This window comes from Quercus robur, chromosome 2 (assembly GCF_932294415.1).
Source record: "Quercus robur chromosome 2, dhQueRobu3.1, whole genome shotgun sequence".
NCBI classification, from domain to species: domain Eukaryota; kingdom Viridiplantae; phylum Streptophyta; class Magnoliopsida; order Fagales; family Fagaceae; genus Quercus; species Quercus robur.
The window spans coordinates 47,242,872-47,262,926 of NC_065535.1; positions in this window are offsets into that span (position 1 = coordinate 47,242,872).

The following is a 20,055-nucleotide window of genomic DNA, read 5'->3' on the forward strand; positions in this document are numbered from 1 at the left end:
TTGAACAAACTTAGATCCATCCAAAACCTTAGGTTGAGACCTAAATAGAGGCTTTGACTTAAGAGCCTTTCTCTCCACCTTTTGATTTCTTTTATGTGGAAGAATGTACACTAATTTGTCCTTTAAGGTAGAACACACAATAGGCACAAAATCAGGTACCACAACATGATTGCAACATATATTTTCATCCTTTTTAGCAATAGGTTTAGCAATCAAACACTTGTCATGCATTTTCAGAGATTCATTCTCACATTTTAGCTCATCAACAAATTTGTTAGACAAAACAAGTTTAGCATCCAAGTCTATATTCAAACTTTCAAACTCTCTCAGCTTTGCAAGAGAATTTTCAGCAAGTTTCTTATATTTCTCAACCAATTTGTTGGATTCATTGAGCTTAGCAATCAAATCATCATTTTCACAAAATAACTTACTCAAATTCTTTTTAAACTTCTTAGCCTTTTTCTTCAAGAGTTTGTCATTTGGAATATCAACAACACCCATAGATTCATATAACATAACATCATAATCATGAAGATTATTACTTATAGAGGCATTTTCACAAACACATGGCATGTTACATTCATTAACATTCAAAATAGGCATAGAAGCATATAAAGCACTATCTATGGTAAATAACATAAGGGGTCAAGGATTCCACTTAGGTATCTACCCGCTCTGATACTAATTGAATGTTCAATATGTGTATAAAACACTATGAACGTTTAGACCCCCAATTTCCAAATTATCAATTCAAGCTTATTATCAAACAATTAATGTGCGGAATATGAACATTCAATTGGTAAACAATCTAAACCAGATAAAATCACATCCACAGCAGAAATTAAATCGCAAAGATTAAGGGAAGAGAGATGAAAACACAAGGACAACACAACGATGTGTTATCGAAGAGGAAACCGAAGCTCTCGGCGCAAAACCTCTCCACCACCTTCCAAGCAATAAATAATCCACTAAAGAATTTAGTTGGAATACATGAATAGTAAAAGACCCTCCAAGCCTAATCTACCCAGTATACCTAAGCCCTCCAAGCTTTTACTCCAATAAGGTTATGTCGAACCTTTTTCTTCTTTAGCTTGTTGGATTCCGCTATAACCCATAGCATCAACCAATATGAATTGGTTCCTTCCGAACTGCTTCCCAAAGAACCAAAAAGCCTTTTCACAGATATAGGTAAGGTGAGAAAAGGATTTGGTTAAAGAACCTCACAAGGATGTAACAATAGAGAGGGTGAGAGTTGAGAAATTTTGAAGAGTCACTATGTAAAGATTATGGATGAGTTAATCTTGTTTTTCTCTAGGGTTTCTCTCTCAAAATTCTCTCTGAAAGCTCTCTATATTTCGTGGGTATAAGGGGTATTTATACTGGAGTGAGAAAGGAATGTGAAGAGTCAGTTTTTTCATAACAGAGTGGACTAGCAACTTGGCCTCGCGACTTGATTGAGTCGCAAGTCCAAGCCGCGAGCTAACTGAATGGCCAGTCTGGATTTTTTGTCCTGTAGTGCTACAGCTGGCATGACGATTCAGCTTCTCTGCATGCTTCACTCATGTGCATCTTCTAGCAACTTGCAAGCCACAAGCCAGCCGCGAGTCCCTGCTTCACTACACAGTCTTAAGCATTTCTTCACACTCTCTCACACACTACCCTTACATGATTCCCACCTAAACACAGGATTACTAATTGCTAAATTACAAGCAAATTTGGCACAGAATAAAGCCAACAAAATGGTTGATTAAATTCTACCTTACACAATCACTTCATGGCTACAATATGGGAGCAAATCCATAGTATACCTTTCATCCTTCAATCACTAATTAGCCATGTTCACAAATTCAAAGCCACTCATTAGAAGCTCACTTTCTTCTTTCTCCAGTCTACAAGCTGGTGCTAGGATCTCACCATCACCGAGTAATATAGTAATCCCTCTTTTCCATGAGATCTTCATCTTTTGGTGTAGAGAAGAGGGAATAGCCCCAATAGGATGGAGCCATGCCCATCCTAAGAAAAGGTTGTAGTTGTAGTTGGAATTCCATAATTGTCTCCATTGGACAAATCTTTCAAGAAGTTTTAAAAGTCCCATTACCTTTCTTGAAGTATTGTCATATGCCCTAACAGTCAAATGAGAGGGTATGATTTTTCCCATATCCAAGCCAATGTTAAGAGCAACCCTAAAAGGTCATACATTCAACGCAGATCCATTATCGATCAACACCATAGGAACCTTGGCATCCATGCATTCAATGGTGATTTGCAAAGGTCTAGTGTAAGTGGCCCCTTCAGGAGGTAGCTCGTCGTCGAAAAAAGTAAGAAGAGGATAAGATGGGGCCTCAACTACCATGAAAGATAGTACTTTTTGTGGTGTAGTTTCTATGGGTACCTCCTTCCCATTCAAAGCATCCAAAAGAGCACTACGATGCTTATGAGAAGCCATAAGCAAGCCTCATACCGATACATGAGCTTGAGTTTTCTTTAATTGAGTCAAAACTCGATCTTCTGCCTCTTTCTCTTTTTTCCCCTTAGGTTCCGTAGGCTTAGACCCTTCTTCTATGTCCCTACCATGATAATCCTTCTCCGAAAAGGATGGTTTTTAATGTTTCTCATTCCTAGTAATGTTAGCCACATTGTCCTCCATGACTCTTTTCTTTAGCTCGATCATTCCTTTAGGAAGTATCCCCCACACTGCCACCACATTCTTTAAAATCTTATCTTCCTCATCCCATATTCCTTGGACTTCCATGGAATTAACCTCCATGGTTTCTATCAACTTTGAACAATCCCATGGATTAGGCATAGGTGTGGGATCTAAAGGTTTGATGAATCTTTTGGAAGTCAAGTTTTCATATGATTGGGCAAGGTTCATTCCTAGGTCGGAAAATTCTAGGCGGGATTTCTTTGTGAAGCTTAGGTAGACTAAGGTTTGTTGAGGTATGATGGCACTTACATTCATAAGATTGGGTGCTTTAGAGGCAATTGCTCCTCCTTCATATGTCTTCTTGATTGGAGGTTTGCTCTCACCCTTCTCCAATTGTCCATTGTTGATAACATCCTCTATCCTAGTTCCACAATCGCATAATTCCTCAAGAGAGCTAATAGGCGATGACAAAAACCTATTGTTATATACTGGAAGAAAATTCTTGATAATCATATTGATTTGGTCTTTCTTATTTGTCCTATTAACCATCCTAGATGCTTTTCCCTTCCACCTTGTCATGTATGTGGAGAATGTTTCCCCTACTCCTTGCTTGGTGGTCTTTAAATCTCTTAAAGTCAAATTAATCATGGTGTTGAAGATGAATTGATCCACAAACAACTCCACTAGCTCATTCCATACTTTAGTCTTGCTAGGGTCCAAGCTATAGTACCATCTTGACGCACCTCCAGTGAGTGAGAGAGGAAATGCATGCAAAATTTGCTTCTTATCCACCCCCTTCATTTCAGCAATGCTTAAGTACCTCCTAACATGTTACTTTAAATCTCCAGTTCCATCAAACTTTTCCATATAAGAAATCTTGAACTTTGGAGGTAGTGCAATGGGAGTTTTGGAGCTTATGCCCCCCATGTTATGGAGACAATCATCCATCCCTTAGGCCTTGCGAAAAGCTAGTTAATCTTCTCCATCTTCTCCCTCATGACTATGGTTTCTGCTATGAGTTTCTCAAATTGTTTGTTCCTTTTATAATCAGCCTTGTCTCTTGCATCCCAATCCTCTACTTTTTCATCATCGAGAACCTCTACACGTGCGGCCTTTTTCAACTTGGCTTCTTCTAGCTTGGTGAGGTGACTCCCAATCTTCTTGAGAACATCACTATGTTCTTCCATTGCCTTAAATATCTTTTGTGCGATTTCATCACTAATTGGAGTAGCCATTGCTGCTTGAGATACTTCCTCCTCCACTTCTCCTTGATATGTGTCCTCAATCTCAACCAAACGCTTCCATGCTTTTCTCGAACCGAAATTAGAGTGTAGACGTGTTTTCTTGACCTTCATGGTGCAATGGTGCTTGAAAAAGAGTCCCACTTTCATTAAGTCCATGTCCCAATTAAAAGATTTTTAGATGTTCTTAGAAAGTCTTTAAGTTCATTTTAATGGAGGCCCAATTACAAAATTAGTCCCTTTCCTCTCATGAACTTTGCCCCTTGTTTCATTTGAGCTTTGGTCCATTTACAATGATGCTCTCATCTTACTCTTATGTGCTTTCATTAGAATGTACTTATATATTTTTCAACCTTTTTTTTCAAACATGGACTTACAATATATTTGTCACCTTTGGCCTCTTCTCTTTCATTTCACCATTCTTTTTTCTTTTCTTTTTTTTTTTTTTTTTTGAAGTAGCCCTTTAGCTAGAATATATTATAGCCTTCCTTTCAAGGTCCATGAAGTTCCCATCATTTTGGGCCTAAGCATACAACAAAGAGGCCAAAGATTAGGGAAATTCATATTGACTTTGTAGGATTTTGAATGCTATGTCCATAGCATACTTGTTATCTTAAGCCCAAAGTCCTCTTTTTCAAAAGGGCTTTTTGATTTGGGCTTATGATAGCAATTAGACTATGATCTTATGAACCTTTCAAGTTAAGATGCACCAAAGTCCTCTCTTTCAAAAGGGCTTTTTGATTTAGGCTTATGATAGCAATTAGGCTATGATCTTATGAACCTTTCAAGTTGAGATATACCTTTGGATTTAAGAATAAGCCTCTTACATGTGAGAATTTCTTTTCTTTTATCCCAATTGTCTTAGGGTATGACATAACTTTAGGATCATCCTTCCATTTTTTACATCTTTTATTTGTCCTTTAGAGTTAGATGATCACAAGATATATGGTTAAACAAACAAGAGATATAAAAAGGTATCCTCTTTTGATTGGATCTAGGATCTCTCTAAGTGTGGGTAGGCTCCTTACAGATAAAAGGATAGATAAGTACTCACAACTAGGTGGGCCATAATTCCAACCAAAGGCCTAAGTGGACCTTTGTGGATTGGTGACAAACCGTTAATGTACTCAAAGCCCATCATAGGCAATGGCACACATTGTGAGTTGGTGGGATGAACTTCAAAAGACTTGGGCTTTAATGGAACCTTCCATCTTCCCACTCATCACCAACCGAGGTAAAGGGACAATAGAACCAAGTGAATGTGTGTGCAAACTAGTATTGAATAAGCCTTTATTAAGGTTAAGACATAGGACACCTAGGAATTAAATTCATCATCCCCAGTGGAGTCGCCATTGTGGACACAATGGGGAGCTACCACCTAGTTTTTGCAATGGTCTAGGAACCATATATATAGCATCCTCTCGAGAAATGACCTTTTTGGTCTTACTACCAGAGATATGGGTTCGGAGTTTAGATACAATTTTGGGAAGGTGTTAGGTACCCAAAACCGCCTAACACTAGGGTTGGCTTCCTCTCATTGTGTCTTATGTCTTGACCCTATTAAAGGTGTAAGGTTGAATTTAATCAACCATCTTGTTGGCATTATTCTATGCCAAATTTTCTTGTAATTTAGCAATTAGTAACCATGTATTTAGGTGAGAATCATGTAAGGGTAGTGTGTGAGAGAGTGTGAAAAAATGCTCAAGACTGTGCAGTGAAGCAGGGACTCGAGATTGGATCTCGCAGGTGGCTCGCGGCTTGCAAGCCGCCAGAAGATGCACACGAGTAAAGCATGTAGAGAAGCTGAACCGTCATGCCAGCTGTAGCACTACAGGACAAAAAGTCCAAACTGGCCATTCAATTAGCTCGCGGCTTGGACACGCGATTCAGTCAAGTCGCGAGGCCAAGTCGCTAGTCCACTCTATTATGGAAAAACTGACTTTTCACATTCCTTTCTCACTCCAATATAAATACCCCTTATACCCACGAAATATTTAGAGCTTCCAAAGAGAATTTTGAGAGAGAAACCCTAAAGAAAAACAAGATTGACTCATCCATAATCTTTACATAATGACTCTTCAAATTCCTCAACTCTCACCCTCTCTATTGTTACATCCTTGAGAGGTACATTAGCCAAAAACTTTTCTCACCATACTCATATCTGTGAGAAGGCTATTTGGTGCTTCGGGAAACAATTCGGAAGGAACCAATTCATATTGGTTGATGCTATGGGTTATAGCGGAATCCGGTAAGCTAAAGAAGAAATAGGTTCGGCGTAACCTCGTTGGAGTAGGAGCTTGGAGGGCTTAGGTACACTAGATAGATTAGGCTTAAAGGGTCTTCTACTATTCATGTATCCCAACTACATTCTTTAGTGGATTATTTGCCGCTTAGAGGGCGGCGGAGAGGTTTTACGCCGAGGGTTTTGGTTTCCTCTTTGATAACACATTGTTGTGTTGTCCTTGTGTTTGCATCTCTCTTCATTTAATCTTTGCCATTTAATTTCTGTTGTGGATGTGATTTATTTAGTTTAGATTGTTTATCAATTCTGTTATATGCTTATGTTCATATTCCGTACATTAATTGTTTGATAATAAGCTTGATTTGATAATTTGGAAATTGGGGTTTTAAACGTTCATAGTGTTTTATACACATATTGAACAGTCACTTGGTATCAAAGTGGGTACACTTATATTGGTTTTATTACCTTAGTGTGATCCTTAACCCCATATTGAAATGGACCGGTCTCAATCTCTAAATGCCCCACCATATTTTGATGGTAGCAACTATGCCATTTGGAAGGTGCAGATGAGAGCATTTTTGTGCTTTATAGATGAGGCTATTTGGGATGCAATTGAAATAGGTTGGACAAGGCAGGAGGTAGCCAAATCCACATGGGATAAGGTAGCCCTCGCAGCATCAAATGCTAATGGCAAAGCACTTAACGCTATTTTTAGTGGTGTGTCACCAGATGAGTTCCATCGGATTTCTCACATTACCATTGCCAAGGAGGCTTGGTAGATATTGGAGACCACTTATGAGGGAACAAAGAAAGTAAAAGACCCGAAGCTACAAATGCTAACCACATGATTTGAGGAACTCAGAATGAGTGAGGACGAGTCTTTTGACTCTTTCTATAGTAAGCTAAATGAAGTGGTCATCGGCAAGTTTAATTTGGGAGAGAAAACAGAGGATTCCAAGGTAGTAACGAAAATTCTTCGTTCATTGCCGGAGAGCTTCCGTGCAAAGGTGATTGCAATTGAGGAGAGCAAGGACCTTGATGAAATCAAAGTCCAAGAGTTGATTGGTTCTCTCCAAACATATGAGCTTTCATTGCCAAACCAAAGAAAGAGCAAATCCCTTGCTCTTAAGACCATAAATGAAAGGGTAGAAGCACACGACTCATCAAATGAGGATGTAGTCGAAAAGGAGGTTGCTTACCTTGCAAAGAATTTCCGCAAATTCTAAAAGTTCAAGAACAATGGGAAATTTGATGATAAAGGGAAATTTACAAGTTCCGAAAAGGAGAAGAAGGACTTCTGAAAGTTCAAAAACGTGTACAAAAACACTTTTGAACGTTTAGACCCCCAAAAACCAATATAATCAACACACGCAATATGTTAAACAACTAGTGTGCGGAAACTTAACATATGCTATAACATGGAATTGATTAAACAACTATCTAAGCCACAACAAAATAAACCACAGCAGATAATGTAAAGGCAGAGATAGAGAGGAAGGAAGATGCAAACACAGCGATAACACCAGATATGTTATCGAAGAGGAAACCGAAGACCTCGGCGAAAAACCTCTCCGCCGCCCTCCAAGCGGTAATCAATCCACTAGAAAATACAGTTGGGATACAAGGACAGCAATAGACCCTCCAAGCCTAATCTACCCAATGCACCTAAGCCCTCCAAGCTTCTTGCTCCAACGAGGTTGCGCCGAACCTTTTTCTTTTCTAGCTTTCCGGATTCCGCTACTACACCGTAGCATCAACCAATGAATATTGGCTCCTTCCTAACTGCTTCCCAGAACTCCAAACGTCTGTCTCACAGGGATGATAATGGTGAGAACCAGGTTTGGTATAAAGGCCTCTCAAGGATTTGACAATGGAGAGGAAGAGAGTGAGGGAATTTGATGAGACTCTAAGGTAGAGATTGTGGGTGAAACAATCTGGTTTTTCTTTAGGGTTTCTCTCTCAAAATTCTCTCTGGAAGCTCTCTTTCAATCGTGGGTTAAAAGGGTATTTATACTGGAGTGAAGAGGAATGCGAAACGTCAGGTTTTTCCAAAACAGGGGTGGCTCGCGGCTTGACCTCGCGGCTTGACTAAGTCGCGAGTTCCAGTCGCGAGTTAACCGTATGGCCAGTTGTCCTGTTTTGTCCTGTAGTGCTCCAGCTAGCATGACTGTTCATCTTCCAGCATGCTTGGCACGTGTGCATCTTCTGGCGGGTTGAAGCCGCGAGTCCAGCCGCGAGTCCCAGCCGCGACACTCTGTTTTCTTGCACACTCTTGAGCAATCTTCACACTATCTCACTCACTACCCTTACAACAATCCCACCTAAATACAGGGTTACTAAATGCTGAATTACAAGCAAATTTGGCACGGAATAAAGCCAATTAGATGGTTGAATAAATTCAACCTTACAACTTCAAAAGGAGAGATGGGAAGGAGTCCCAATCTAATCATGGAGTCACTTGTTTTGAATGTAATGGGCATGGCCATTTCAAAAAGGAATGCCCCAACTATTTGAGATCGAAGGGCAAGACATATGCCACCACTCTCAATGACTCAGATTCCTCCACCTCTAATTCGGAGGATAGCTGTGATGAAGAAGGGAACTTCTCAGCATTTATGACTATTGCTCATGTTGAATCTTCAAAGGACTTGAATTTGCTTGTGCTAGAACTTGGGGAGCATAGCAATGAGGAATCCATGGGAATTGTAGAAGAATCGGATGCTGAAGAAGATGAAGCTACAACCGGTCTTCAAAAGAATTACAACTCACTTCTTGAGAAGTCGAGAGAGTATGCAAGGGTGGCCAAGGCGGCTGTGAAGAAGATGAAGAAAGCAGAGGAGGACTATCGAAGTCTCCTAGTGAGATACAAGGAGGCCAAGTGTGAGATTGAGACGCTAAATGGTGAGCTAACCGAAGCTAACACCAAGGTAAAATTCCTTGAGCTTAAGGTGGTTCAAGCAAATGCCAAGGTAGAACAAGTATCCACAAAAAGGCTTGATGATGTCCTCTCTCTTCAAAAACCCTTCTCCGACAAAACCAGATTAGGATACACTGGAGAAAGTAGTTCAGCTGTGAATATCTCCAAAGAAGTGAAGTTTGTGAAGGCCAAAGAGCCGGTTGTAGTTACCCCTACCGTGGAGAAGGAAAAGGTTGAGAAGAAAAAGATTGTGGCTGACCAAAGGGTGCAGAATAAACCCCGTAAAAAATCAATGGTCAGGTCTGAAGCCAGAGCAAAATCACTTCCACAATCACAAAGAGGTCCTAGAACGAACCATGTGTGTCATCACTATGGACTTCAAGGACACACCCGACCCAATTTTCATAAGCTTAGAGCATTGAAGAATGCAAGTGATCAAAGGTCAAGAGGACTTGGGCTATTGAGTCATCAAGATGTCAAAATGATGATCCTGGTGTGATGGACGTGATGAAGATGATCGGTGCATTCACCACTTGCTTGGAAAGCTTCACAAGAAGGTTTGAAAGCCCTAACTCTCGTACCCAATCCTATAGGGATATCACCCCAAACGCACGTGATGTGTGGGTAAAGAAAGGTACTCATGCATAAGCATTACAACATGTCCATGTATTAATATTTCCTATGTTGTGTGACTATGCTTAGTTGTGTGCTTTTTGCAAGTTTGAGTTGAAAAATTGTTTGTTTGTCTGCATTTGTTTTAATTGTTTTTACAATGTTGTTTTTTATCAATCTTTTCTTGTTTTTATGTCAAAAATCCAAAAACACATAAAAAGTAGAAAATCAAAAGGTTTGATCAAAATCGTTGAGTTTTGTCTCAAAACATTTTTTGCCTTGTACCTTTGTACTAATGGCCTTGTGCATTTATGAGCGTAGCTTGTTCCCTATGCACTTATATCATCGTGGGAGAACTCTTGACATCTATATGACTGTTGTAAATAGATCTTCAAACTTGTCATGAATGAGTAGTCAATGGTATCATTGATCTTGAGACATGCATAAACTTGTGCCTATATATCTTCCCACTCATTTACTTTATTGTTTTTGCTTAAAGAGCTCACCAAATGTAAATCTCCAAATGAAAAGAGATATTGAGCTGCAAAAGCCTATCGCACATACTAGTATTTGACTAGAAAAAAGGGAAAGCGATGTAAAATAAAATGTATGATGCCCAAAGAGCCAAAGGCTAACTCATCAAATTGAAATATAAAAATTTCAGGCATCAATCTCACAATGAGATGTATTGATTCAAAAAGATCAAATGATATGATGTATATGGAGCCAAATGAAAAGCTTCACAAGTTATGTAATCAAGTTATGTGGGAGGTCATACATGCATATTTCTATAATTGAGATAGGTCACATTATCTAGTGCTAATTGTGTATGTCTTGGTTGAATTGATCATTGAAGCTTCACATTAGACTAAGGACTATCTCATTCTTGATACCCACACACTTCACACAAGTCTATGTTCAATGAATGCCATATTCATTTGTGTGATTGTACTTGATTAAATGTGTTTTCACATGCTCAATCTTTGTTGATTGAACACAAAAATATTTTTGAGTGTTTTAGCTGTTTTTGGAAAGTATTTTGTTTTTCAAAAATTGTCAAATTCTTCAAAAACAGTGTTGCCCTGTTCTAGTAACTCAGTCGCGGGTTGGTCCAGTCGCATGCCTTAGTCACGAGCCCACACAGAGAATTTTCACGACTCATTGGCGGGTCAATGTCACAGTCGTGAAAAATACTTAGAATATTTTTCAAAATTTGGGTTTTTATGTTTCTTGCGACTCAAATTGGCGACTTGTTCATGGGTGGAGGTCCAGTCGCGAGGGGTACTCAGAGATTTTCACAGCTTACTTCGCGACTCTCTCGCGGGTAGAACTTCCAGTCGCGAAAAACACTTAGAAAATTTTTCAAAATTTTTGTCTTAAGTGTTCTGGTGACTAGCCCTAGCAACTTCACTCAGTTGCGAAAATTGCATGTTTTGCACTTTAAGGACAGTTTTTCCCTCGAACATTTCTGACTGTTCATTGTCTTCTTAGTTTGTCTCTCTCACACTCTCACCGTGTTTCACTCACAAATCCACCATTTTCTTCATCATTTCTACTTCAATCTTCAAGAAAAAGGTATGGGTTTTCTTATTCTCACTTAACATTTCATGATTATGGTTTTATTTTTTTGAATCTGTGAGTTGTGGTTTTGATTTGTGATATCTGTAGTTTCGGATATGGGTTGGGTTCATGTTTGTTGAGTTTGGTTGTTTGGGTTTGTTTGACCTTGTTTCTAGGAATATGGTTGTTATCATGTTTTAATTTCATTGTTTGAGTTTGTAAACTGATCTATGTTGGTTGGTAAATCTCATACCCATGATAATATGTCTCATTGTCATATGCTATTTGTTTGGGTTTACTGTGATATACTCTGTTTGTGAGTATGTTTGGTTCAAAATGGTTAAGCTTAAATGGTTGGGTTATTTTTTAGTTGCTATTGATTATTGATATCGTGTGTGTTGCTTCTGCCTTGAGGATTTTGTCTGCTCTGTGTTGGTTTGAACATCTCATACTCATTAAGATATGTCTCATAGACATATGCTTTCTTCTAGATGAATGTGGTATTCACTGCTTCAATACAGCTGATTATTGCATGTTGAAGTCTGTGCTTGGGAATGTGCCCTAGAGTGTTCTTGTTTGAGTTGTTGTGCTTACTATCACAATGTGTTATGCATAAGTATTGTTGATAGATTGTTCTATCCTTTTTTGATTTGTGCTATCTCTTTCAATGTCTGAATCTTAATTGAATATGGACTGAATGATGGTATAGTTCTATGTTCTTTTTAGTTATACTAACCTATTACTAATGTTTGAATTTCCATCTATTGTGCTCTATTTTTGTGGCCTTTTCTACTATGTTTGTAGATGACTCCTACCAAGAAGAAAACCACTGCCAAGAAGGGTGATAAAAGGCTAAAAATGGACAACTCCAAGTTCAGATCTACTCAACACTTTGAGAGATACAAAGAGTACTACATAAAGGCAACAATCATTCAAGAAAGATTTGTGGACTTAGTGGATTTGAAGGACACTTTTATTCCCAAATGTTTTGAGGGCAAAGGTTGGGATAAGTTTTTGAGTGACTTGCCTGGAGTGTGTGAGCCTTTGATCAGGGAGTTTTATGCAAATGCTGTGCTAAAAGAGGATGAAATAAATTGTTGGATAAGAGGAAAGGAATTCACTATAGATGCAGGTGATATAGATGAGGTGCTAGGGCTTGAATGATTCGATGACCATGACTTCACCAATTACAAGGATAGGATGCTATCCATAGAAACTGTCCAATCTCATATTGGTGGTGTTCGAGAGGGGAGATGCCTCAACACTAATGCCTTACCAGCTGACATGAGGTGTCTAACCACCATCATGATGTTTAACTTGTACTCAGTAAGGAAGCTGACAACAATCAACAATGCTAGAGCTATCTTTCTCATGGAGCTCAAGGAGAACACCTTCATAGACATCAGCTCTCACATCTTTGACACAATTGTGGATGAGACTAGAACAACTTCAAGGGCCAAGCTGATTTTTCCCAGCCTTCTTATGAGGCTTTTTAGACTGAAAGGTGTTGACATCCCTCAAGATATCAGTCTCATGCCTACACCCTCAGCCATCAACAAACTGACCATCACAAGGATACAAGTTCGTCTCCCAGGTGATGAAGATGAAGGTGACCAAGGAGAAGGTGAACCAATGGAGACTGAAACAGAGGCTGCAGGACAAACCTCAAGCTCAAGAGGCCGAGGCAAGAGGAGCAGAGATTCATCCTCATCAGCTGTACCTCTAGATGTATTCCAGATCATCCTAGAGAGGATTGATGGGCTCAAAGATATCCAAAATGAACAATCTGATAGGCTAGCTGCACTTCAAGACCATATGAACATACTTTCAGCAAAGTTTGATAGTTTCAGTACCCAGCAGTGCCCTTTTGGCCATTCTGGTCAAAAAGGGGGAGAATTTTTGAAGAGGCAGCTTTTAAAGGGGAGTGTCTATTTGAGGGGGAGCATGCCAAAAACTTATCTTAAGCAGTTTACTTTATGTTTATGTTCTATAGTTTCTGGTGTTGTGTTTTGAACAATATTTTAATTATGGGTTTGCTACATATGTTGTTAAACACTTTGGTTAATCTTTTACTCATGGTTGGTTTATCTTGGGTGATTATGGTTTAATGATTTTTTATAAGTTTATATTCTGTTTATGTACTTTGGGTTTTGTACCTTTGCTTTGTAGCATAGTACTTGTTGTTTAATGTTTTGCATTTTCTTTAAGTACATCACTCTTGTGCCCTAGTAGGATCTTATTCCTAGATGCATATAAATTTTGTGCATTGGTTGAGTGTTGGACGTGCAAATGATACTTTGCATTTAAGCTTATTAGCTTGCACATCCGAATTTTCATTCCTTATGTGAATGAGCATTGTGGTCACTATTCTATAGTGATTGCTTGTATGGTCAAGCCATGGTTTATTGCTTTATTCCATTTTGCTTGATCGCATTGTGCTTGCTTCACATGCATTACAAGTTTTCTACATACAATGATCAAATTGTGTTGTTGTGTTTCAAGAGATACTTGTTCTTATGATTCAAGAGCTTCATAGATTCTAGAGTTAGGTATGAGTGAGTTTTGTTCAACTGTTCCCAACTCACACTTTAAGTCTAGAGTTTGTTTTAGGGTTTTGTCACAAAATAGCCAAAGAGGGAAACTGTAAGGTTGAATTTAATCAACCATCTTGTTGGCTTTATTTCGTGCCAAATTTGCTTGTAATTTAGCAATTAGTAATCCTGTATTTAGGTGGGAATCATGCAAGGATAGTGTGTGAAAGAGTGTGAAAAAATGCTCAAGACTGTACAGTGAAGCAAGGACTCGCAGCTGGATCTTACAGGTGGCTCGTGGCTTCCAAGCCGCCAGAAGATGCACACAAGTAAAGCATGCAGAAAAGCTAAACTGTCATGCCAGCTGTAGCACTACAGGACAAAAAGTCCAGACTGGCCATTCAATTAGCTCGTGGCTTGGACTCGCAACTCAGTCAAGTCGCCAGTCCACTCTGTTATGGAAAAACTGACTCTTCGCATTCCTTTCTCACTCCAGTATAAATACCCCTTAAACCAACGAAATATTGAGAGCTTCCAGAGAGAATTTTGAGAGAGAAACCCTAGAGAAAAACAAGATTGACTTATCCACAATCTTTACATAGTGACTCTTCAAATTCCTCAACTCTCACCCTCTCCATTGTTAAATCCTTGAGAGGTACATTAGCCAAAACCTTTTCTCACCATACTCATATCTATGAGAAGGCTATTTGGTGCTTTAGGAAGCAGTTCAGAAGGAACCAATTCATATTGGTTGATGTTATGGGTTATAGCGGAATCCGGTAAGCTAAAGAAGAAATAGGTTCGGCGTAACCTCGTTGGAGTAGGAGCTTGGAGGGCTTAGGTACACTGGATAGATTAGGCTTGGAGGCTCTTTTGCTGTTTATATATCCCAACTACATTCTTTAGTGGATTATTTACAGCTTAGAGGGCGGCGGAGAGGTTTTACGTCGAGGGCTTCGGTTTCCTCTTCGATAACACATCATTGTGTTGTCCTTGTGTTTGCATCTCTCTTCCCTTAATCTTTGCCATTTAATTTCTGCTATGGATGTGATTTTATTTGGTTTAGATTGTTTATCAATTCTGTTATATGCTTATGTTCATATTCCTCACATTAATTATTTGATAATAAGCTTGATTTGATAATTTGGAAATTGGGGGTTTAAACATTCATAATGTTTTATACACATATTAAACATTCAAAAGGCACACTCAATATTGCATTCTAACTCTCACAAACTAGCATACATTTAAGCATACAACATGGCATCAATCATCCCAAAAAGACCTAATAATACATCTATCATGCTTCCCAAATCAACCTAGCATTCATCTAGAATGGCATCTCATGTCAACCTAACATTCATCTAGCATGGCATCACAACTCAAGCCTAACATACATCTATCATACTTCTCATCACATCATGTTACATCATCCAAGGCAGAAACATGTGAACATTAGATCAAAATAGAAACATAAAAAACAAATCATGTTATCACCCAAAGCATTTAGAATGCAAACATGCTTATTCAAACCATCATATCATCAAACCTAAATAAGATTATATCACAAATAAATGCATGTACATATGAATGCATGACTTACCTCACTTACCTCGCAGCAGCTTAGCACCTATGACATAAATGCATGAACATATGAATGCATGTTCATGGCATCAAAACAAGGAAATACAGGATAAACCCTAATTTAACATGTGAAAGGCAAACAAAAAAAAAAATGGAACAAAGACTCAAAACTACACACACACACATGCATGCACGCACGCATGCACACACACATATATATAAAGGTATCCAAAACAGAAGCATTACATGTGAAATAAGAAACAAAATCAGAAAAACTAGGGTTAGGATTTTTGGGTTGGATCATGTGCACGCATGAACAAGCCTACGTGCGCATAATCAAGCCTGCGTGCATAGGCAATATTATGCACACGTGGAATCCACCCCAGAAACCCTAGAAACACAGCAAATAGGGCAAAGCTTCAAAACATTAAATTTTACATCCTAACAAGCTTTAAAACATAAAAACTACATAACCTAAACTGCCTAAGCATTTTAAAATATATAACAAGCAAAGAACTAAAGCAAACAAAAAGATTAAAGCATAAAAAGACGGAGAAAAGAAAAAGAAAGTTTAGATTAATACCTCAAACACAAATTTTTCCAAGCTTGATTTTTTACCATTCCCATCAGTCAAATCTATTCATAATCAATAAGAAACATGATTAGTAGTCTTAAACTCAAAGACCAAGGCCAGAAAAAGCCCTAATCAAAAGAAATTTGACTTGAGGATGTTTTGTGAAAAACTTCCTCTTTGATTCACTATTTCTAGTGAATCTTAGTGTTTTCCCTTTGGGTTTCTGTTCGTTTTGAAACGGTACCATTTATGGCTATTTATATTGAGAAAATAGGGGTTTAGAATGCCTCCTAGACGATGTGGGATTCATTCCAAACCTCAGCATTAACGAAGAAAACTTGCATTTTTTATGTTTTTAGAACCCTACATATGCGGCAGGATTGTGCCTACGTACACATGCATTATGGCTACATGCGCAAGTTGATTCCTTCGTGTGCATGCTGAGGGCTTCCTTAGCCTTATTTTTTCAAAAATATATTTATTTGCTCATTAAAAGTTATGTTTGTCATTTCAACATTTCTTGAGTCAATTTAACATTCGATTGGGCCCTAAACCAACCTTAGGTTTTAGAATTTTAGCATCATTGGGGAACGGGGGCTTAAGTTGTAAGGGGTACAAAATGTGGTGTCTACAGAGGTGTCGATACCTTTCTCTTTCGATTGAGAGAACCCAAAAAGATCTGGTCTCTCACACCTTGAAGTATTGTCATGTGCCCTAACAGTCAAAGGAAAGGGGATGATTGTCTCCACATCTAGCCCAATGGTGAGAGCAATTCTAAAAGGGCACGCATTCAATGCGGATCTATTATCAATAAGTACCATTGGAACCTTGGCACCCCTACACTTGATGGTGATCTGTAAAGGCCTAGTATGGGTGGCTCCTTCGAAAGGGAGTTCTTCATCTGAAAAGGTGAGGGAAGGATGAAATGGAGCGTCAACCCTCATAAGAGAGAGAACTTCTTATGGAGTAGTTTCTATGGGCAGTTCCTTCCCATTTAAAGCATCCAAGAGAGCACTACGATACTTGTAAGAAGCCATCATGAAGCCCTATATGGACACATGAGCTTAAGTCTTCTTCAATTGGGTCAAGACCCTATCCTCTTCCTCTTTCAACTCTTTATCTTTAAGGTTCGTGGGCTTGGACCCTTCTCCCTTGTTCCTACTAGGGTGATCCTTCTCTTAAAAGGATTTCTTGTAGTGTTTCCCACTCCTAGTAATTTTCCTCGAGGACTCATTTCTTCAACTCGGTCATTGCTTTAGGGAGTATCCCTCATACAACCACCGCACTTATTAAAATATCATCTTCTTCATCTAATATTCCTTGGACCTCTACCGCGTTAACTTCTACGATTTCTATCAACTTTGAACTATCCCAATCAACTTATTCTATTTGCACCCAATTCTAATATGGAGGAGGAGCTTGAGGATAATCAGGCAAAGGGTTATTCCTAATGTTGGGATTGGTGATGATGTTTGGATTTGGGAGGGTTCCATTGTCTATGAAGTCTTGTATTTCATGTTTAAGGTGGAAGCAATTGTCAGTTTTATGGCCAGGTTTCTATTGGAAGTGGCAGTATTCGTTAAAGTTCCAAGAAGGAGGTACAAGATTAGGCATATGTGTGGGATCTAAGGGTTTAATGAATCCTTTGGAGGTTAAGTTCTCATATGCTTGGGAAGGGCCATTGCCAAGCCTGGAAATTCTTAGCTAGCTTTCTTTGTGAAACTTGGGTAAGCTAAAAGTTTGTTGAGGTATGATGGCACTCACATTCACGGGGTTAGGTGCTTTAGAAGTGGTCACTCCTCCCTCATATGTCTTCTTGATTAGAGGTTTGCTCTCACCTTTCTCCAAATGTCCATTATTGATAGCATCTTTAATCCTATTTCGACAATCACACAACTCCTTAAAAGAACTAATAGGCAATGACAAGAGCCTACTATTATCTGCCGGAAGCAAATTCTTGATGTTCATGTTGATTTGGTCTTTCTCATTTGGCCTATTAACCATCCTAGGTGCCTTCCCTTTCCACATTGTCATGTATTCAGAAAATGTCCCCCCTACTCCTTGCTTGGTAGTCTCCAAATCCCTTAGAATCACATCAATCATAGTATTGAAGATGAATTGATTCACAAACAACTCTACTAGTTCATTCCACACCAAGTGAGAAAGGGAAAGCATGCAAAGTTTGCTTCTCATCTAATCCTTTCATTTTAGCAATGCTTAGATATTTCCTAACATGTTGCTTTGGGTCTCTAGTCCCATCAAACTTTTCCGCATCAGAAACATTGAACTTTGGAGGCAATGCAATGGGAGTCTTGGAACTTATGCCACCCATATTGTAGAAACAATCATCCATTCCTCGAGCCTTGCGAAAGGCTAGTTGCATCTTCTCCATTTTCTCCTTTATAGCCACAGTATCTACAATAAGCTTCTCCAATTGCTTATTTCTTTCATATTCGGCCTTATCCCTTTTATCCCAATCTTCCCTTTCCTCTTCATCATGTATATCCACATGTATGGTTTTCTTGAGCTTACTCTCCTCTAGTTTGGTGAGACGATCCCCCATCTTCTTAAGAACATCATTTTGTTCTTCTATTGCATTGAATATCTTTTGAGTAGTCACGTCATCAATTGGAGTATCCATTCCTTCTTGAGATACTTCCTCTCGAGATGTCTCTCCTTGAGATACCTCTTCTTGAGATGTTTCCTCAATCTTGACCAAACACCCTCCGTTCTTTTCTCAGACCCAAATTAGAGTGGGGATGTGCTTTCTTGATCTTAGTGGTGCAATGGTGCCTGAAAAGAAGTTCCATTTTATTAAGCCCATGTCCCAATTAAAAGACTCTTTGTATCAACTTAAATGTTCTTATAAAATCCTTTAAGTCCATTTTAATGAAGGTCCAATTACAAAATCACTCCATTTCCTCTCATGAACCTTGCTCCATGTTTCATTGGGCTTTAGTCCATTAGATGTTCACAGAAAATCCTTTAAGTCCATTTTAATGAAGGCCCAATTACAAAATTACTCTCTTTCCTCTCATGAACCTTGCCCCTTGTTTCATTGGGCTTTAGTCCATTAGATGTTCTCAGAAAATCCTTTTAAGTCTATTTTAATGAAGGCCCAATCACAAAATCACTCCATTTCCTCTCATGAACCTTGCCCCTTGTTTCATTGGGCTTTAGTCCATTTACAATAAAGCTTTCATCTTACTCTCATGGGCTTTCACTAGAATATGCTTAGAGATTTTCAACCATTTGTCTCAAATATGGGCTTACAATGTATCCATCACCTTTGGGCTCTTCTTTCTTCCATTAATTATCATCATTCTTTTTTTTAAGCAGCCCTCTAGCTAGAATATACTATAGCCTTCCTTTCAAAATCCATGAATTTCACATTATTTTGGGCCTAGGCATGCAACAAGGAGGCCCAAGATTAGGGAATTTCATATTGGCCTTGTAGGATGTTGGCTTCTAAGTCCATAGCATATTTGTTACCCTAGGCCCAAGGTTCTTTTTCAAGAGGCCTCTTGATTTGGGCTTATGATAGCAATTAGGCTATGGTCTTATGAACCTTTCAAGTTAAGATATGCCTTTGGATTTTGGGATTAGCCTCTTATATGTAAGAACTTCTTTTCTTTTATCCCAATAGCTTAGGGTATGCCATAACTTTTAGATCATCCTCAAATTTTAACATCTTTTATTTGTTCTTTAGAATTAAGTGAACACAAGATATATGGTTGAACGAAAAAGAGATATAAAAAGGGTACCCTTTCATGAATAGGATCTAGGATCTCTCTAAATGTGGGTAGGTTCTTGTCGATGCCTCATAATTCAACCACCTATCACAGCAACACTCGCATGTGCCTGTGGCGATTGCGAGGCCCAGGAGCTCGAGTGCTGTGAAGAAGGGTATACCTCAGGTTTGTGACTAGAAACAAGTCAATTTTAATGGAGTTACCAAAGGTAAGTGAAGTCGCCACCAATCATTGGGTTTTTTCTAAGGTGTGATAGGTTACCTAATTCTATTTGATTTTATTATCAATCCTAGGCTAAGAAAAAGATCATCTTTCCTAATCTAATACAGACGGATAAAATATCTTGATTCTTGATTTCAGAAGTCTAGTTACGTGTAGGGAAGGTGTTAGGCACC